Below are 5,503 nucleotides of genomic sequence, written 5' to 3'. Positions count from 1 at the left end.
CCTAACCTATGGTCATTGGCAACTTAATTATCCCTTCCATGGGGCACTCAACTCCAGTGAAACCATAATTGGCACTACAGTTGGGGTTAATTGGAGAATCATTGTAACCCATCCTTAAAGGTTATGAAGCAAAATTTCCACCGAGGCACCATTGTCTACAGGACTCTTTTACTGGGATGTTTCCTATTATGGGTGTTATGACCAAAGGATCGTCATGGGGAATTAACACCCTCTAAATCAGAATCATCGAACGACATTGTACTCCTGTCCTAGCTCTTTCGGGGCTTCCAGAAATATGCATAACTTCTCTAGTGTAGGATTTCCTCGAGTTTCTAGCCTTCAGATGTTGGTCCTCCAAAACTATATTTATCATGCCCCGGGTTTGTGGTCATCCGAGATAGCGTTTATCACCGGTCCCCATGGGCGGGGATTTCGCCCTTGATCGTTCTCGATCTCTCCTACGATCATCGAAATTCTTTCTTCCATTGTTATTCCTATCTCCTCCATCTCCAGTATACTTGCCCAGCCTTCCTTTTCGAATGAGGATTCTATTCATCTTTAAATATCTACACTCATCAGTGTCATGACCAGCGCCTTGTGAAACCTGCAATATTGCTCTTATCCAACTTGGTTAGGATCAGCCTTCAAGGGCTACGCCAACGAACATCTCTATATTTCTCAATTTCCATCAAGATCTGACTTCTCAGAGCATTCAACTTAGCAATTCAATGAACTTTTATTCAGGTCCTTCTTCTTCGGGGTTTGAATCAGTGTTTTCTCAGTTCTAGGATACTACATTAGCATATATTCCAGATCGGTCTTTCGCTTCTTGCCACAGAAGGCGTTATTCACTACCGTCTTCCTCATACTTTCCCCACTTTGATGTACTTCCGGCCCTGTCTTGCGAGCTGTAAACATGCTTTCAAGGGGGCGCTTGGATAATGACATCTAAAGAACTCGTCGTAGTTCCCGCTGCAGTGCTATCGTAGATACCTTGTCATCAAGGTCTAGACTTCAAAGCTTCCTTGTGAAATGATTTAGATAGTCTCTCAAGGATCTTTTGCTCCTGGCACAATGCTCAGAGGGATGCTAGACCAATAGAATCGGAGCCAAACGGCTATACCATCTTTGAGCCATTTAGATAGGGTTTGAGGAAAGGCCCGACACTTAATAGCGTCGTTCATGGGCTGCAGCAATAGTGCATTAGAGAATGTCCTGACATATTAGCGGGAATCTCCAGTGCCATCATAAGCTTTGATAATGGGCATCTTAAATTTTCTTGAGATATGGGCATTCATTATCTCTTCAATGAATGGTGGAGTGGGATCATCAGGATCTCCTAGAGGCGGAAGATCACCTGGCTCAGCCCCTAGGACAATAGTCCTTCTTTGCAGCGGACATCCAAGGTCTATGGTTGGAGGATGATTTCTTCTCCTCGGGGGTCTTGGGTGTCAGGTACGCCTCCAGGTCATGCTTCAGCATTTGGATCTCAGCCTCGTGAGCCCTGATTCTCTCCTGTACATCTTGGGGATTTGTCCCTCGGATGCTCCTAGAATGCTGATTACCATCAGGCATCGGCTCTTTACCAGCACGCCTCCTTCTTGGAGCCACATCATCCGAAGATTCGGAGTCTCTCTCAGTGTAAGGCCCAGAGAATTCTTGATCCTCCGGAATAGGAGCCAGACCACGTATGTAGGTGGCGTCTGCCCTTGCGCATCACTCTAATTTGCATGTCCACTTCCTCCAACCTCGGGGTATAGGGGCATCTCATAAGGGGGTTAGTGGTCACAACAATGGAATACACATACCCTACGGGTCGAGGATTCACAGGTGCATGTAACTGCTGAAATCGGGAATTCGTCCCTTGAAGAGCTGGGGGATTCATCCCTTGTGACTGAGGTTCAGTTTCCCCTACCAGGGTTCCTCCTTGGGTGGTGGCATAAGTCAAATGAGGGGGTATCTCCACCATTGACGAAATCATTTGAGTTGCTCCAGCTGGTGTTCCTTCAAGGGGGTTATTTCCACTCCGTGTTCTTACCATGGTTGTTGTTATGCTTTCCCACAGACGGTGCCAAATGTTATGTATTAAAAACTAGGTCATATTTATTGTTGTATTTACTGCTAGGGTTCGTGAGCTTCGAGACTCGATTTGACTGCTCTTGTGTTTCATGACTCAGTAGAATCTCACATTGGGTCTGTCCAGCACCATGTACATATACATCTGCCTGTGTTTTTAACTTTGTTAGATATATTGGAGGCCAATCTCCAAGGAATTGTATCCTTGTTTGGACTTTATTTATCAGCTGATTTATCCCTCATTAATTAATTACGGAATTAATTATTATTCTGGGCTATTAGGCCTTATCAGGCCTGATCAATGTGTTAACCTTCTTGGGCCTGATCAATGTGTTAACCTTCTTGGTCTGAATTTCATACATACGACCTTCTTTAATGGGCCTTGCAATCCTAGGTGTAATTATTGCATAATGACGTAACTGAAGGGTTTCGAGTACATAAACGCAACGGAAACAGTAATTAAAAATGTAAAAATTAGAATTTTCGAAACCCACCGCAGCATCCATGCGAAAAATATATATTTAATTTGTAGATCAGATTGTTTACCTTAAGAATCTTTACCAATTGGTTGACTAATGGAGATCCAAAGCTTGTTCAATCACCACGCATCCCGCTCTCGCGATCTACGCTCTATCGGTATCCACACGAATGCTTGAACTCAAGGATTGAATGTGTACTAGCACAAACTCGCTTCTTCTTGCTGTCTCTATCTTCTTTCTTGGTGGCTAGGGTTTTAGTAAAAGTCTTACTTATAAAATCAGCCACACAAGAGATATTATATCGAGAGTAGAAAAAGAATTATAACTCTTAACTAATTAAGAGTTATTATTAATTCGAAATTCCTATTTGAATTATAATTAAGTCTCACTTAATTATTTAACAAATCAATTTCATAATTAATATTAGTAAATTCGAATATCAATATTTATTTAATTAATTAAGTCATACTTAATCAATATTATAAATAATTCGAATTACTTTAATATAATTTTAATCCAATTTAAATTAAATAATCCTTCAAGCATTCTTAGTGTATGACCATATAGGTTATTATTACGTTGGAAACGAATTTTAAATCTAATTTAAAATCGTAAATAATGAGTGGCATCTAGTAATACATTATTGCTACCCAAGTAATAATAATTGAATCGGTGATCGATTAAACCTTTTGTGAATAATGTACAATGTAATTTAATCCCTTTAACCAAATATTATAGATTAAACTAGAGGCATTTAATGTGTCATCCTCATCATAGTTTAATCCAAGTTTCCTTGATTAATGAGTAGACTATCATATCAAATCAAATTTGAGCGTGGCCACACATTTCATAGTCTAGCTCACACAAGAGGCCAGTAATATCACTCCTAAAATAGGAGGGTTAAATCACATCTAGATCATTCATATTTCTCATACGATTCAAAATATACCCAATGTCCACTTTTATGATTACCCGGTCAAGGATAACTTTTAATGGAATCAATGTATATTAATTCTCGTATAGAAATATAATGACTTCAGGTCTAAGGACCATTACATCATTATCACTGTGAGAATTACCTATGACACAACAGACATGTAGAATCTCACATTGGGTCTGTCCAGCACCATGTACATATACATCTGCCTGTGTTTTTAACTTTGTTAGATATATTTGTGATGTCATGTCTAATAATGATTTGTATTTAGTTTTCAGATCTTAACTAACAGGACAAATCAGGACTTAACTGGAAATCAGTACTTATACTGAAGTCAGAACTTAAGATATCAGAAGATATTTATCAGGAGATAATATCAGGACTTAAGAAGATATTCAGATGAGGAAGACGACTGATTGAAGGAAAGAAGATTAAGACAAACACAAGAAGAGATATGCATGGAGAATAATTATATGAAGAATAGAATACTTGGAAGAAAAGATAACTAGTTGATATATTTTAGGATGTAGACTTATATTCGATATCAATTAGAAGTTTACCTTGTAACTGTGTGAGTATATAAACACGACATAGGGTTTACAATATAAGTGTTATCTTAATTGAGAATATTATTCATTGTAACCCTAGCAACTCTCGTGATATTTGGTCACCACTGAGAGAGAACGGTTCCATTGTAATACTGTTTCATTAATAAGATTATTCAGTGTTTCGTACTTGTGTTCTTAATTCGATTTGATTGTACTAGACACTGTATTCAACCCCCTTCTACAGTATGTGTGACCTAACAAGTGGTATCAGAGCGATCTGTTAACTCATATACAGTAAAGATCCAAAACAATCATGTTTGAAGAAGAGAAAACTCCAACCAAGCCCACCAAAACTGAAGAAACTCCAAAGACTCAAATCCATAATCGATATGAGACTACTAGGGTTCCCATACTGAAACCATCTAAGTATCCCATATGAAAAGTGAGGATGACTATGTTTCTGGAAGCTACAGATCCAGAATACCTTGATAGAATTAATGAAGGACCACATAAGCCAACCAAGCTCTCTGTTGTAGTTGCAGATCAGCCAGCACAGACTGTACCAAAGGAGAAAAGTGAATATACAGTTGAAGATATCTCTTCTATTACCAAGGGTGCAAAGGTAAGATATTTGCTGCATAGTGCCATTGATAATATCATGTCAAATATAATTAACTGCAAGACTGCAAAGGAGATATGGGATGCCTTGGAGACAAGATGCCAGGGAACTGATTCAATTAAGAAGAACATGAGAACTATACTCACTCAAGAGTATGAGCACTTTGACTCAAAACCTGATGAGTCATTAACTGGTTTATATGACAGATTTGTCAAACTCTTGAATGATCTGTCACTGGTGGATAAGGAATATGATCTTGAAGATACTAATCTTAAATTCCTTTTAGCTCTACCTGAAAGTTGAATTTGAAGGCAACTACTATAAGAGACAACTATGCTCTTAATGAAACTACTCTTAATGAAATTTATGGTATGCTCAAAACTCATGAACTTGAGATGGATCAAAGAAGCAAGAGGCATGGAAGAAAGTCAATAACAGTTGCTCTTAAGGCTGAGGAGGAATCCCCCAAAGTGGCTGTCTCAAAGAAAGGCAAAGGAAAGGCTCTCATCACAAAGTCTGATTCAGATTCATCAAGTATTGATGATGATGAGGATTCAGAAACTGAAAGTCTATCTGAGATGGATGCTGATGAAGAGATGATGAGATTGTGTGCTCTTATGATGAAGGGCATCACAAAGATAGTCTACAGGAAATTCAGAAGGGGAAAGAAGTTTTCCAGGAAAAGTGGAAGTTCTGATAAGAAGGGATTCAGAAAATCTGAAGGCAAAGCTGGAAAGTCTGACATAGGAGATTACTCAAATGTTAAATGCTACAATTGTGGTGAGAAATGCCACATATCTCCTGATTGCAAGAAAGGAAAAAGTGACAAAGGCAAGGCACTTGT

The sequence above is a fragment of the Apium graveolens genome, chromosome 5 (assembly GCF_009905375.1).
Source record: "Apium graveolens cultivar Ventura chromosome 5, ASM990537v1, whole genome shotgun sequence".
NCBI lineage: Eukaryota > Viridiplantae > Streptophyta > Magnoliopsida > Apiales > Apiaceae > Apium > Apium graveolens.
Note: the sequence above shows the minus strand (reverse complement) of the source record.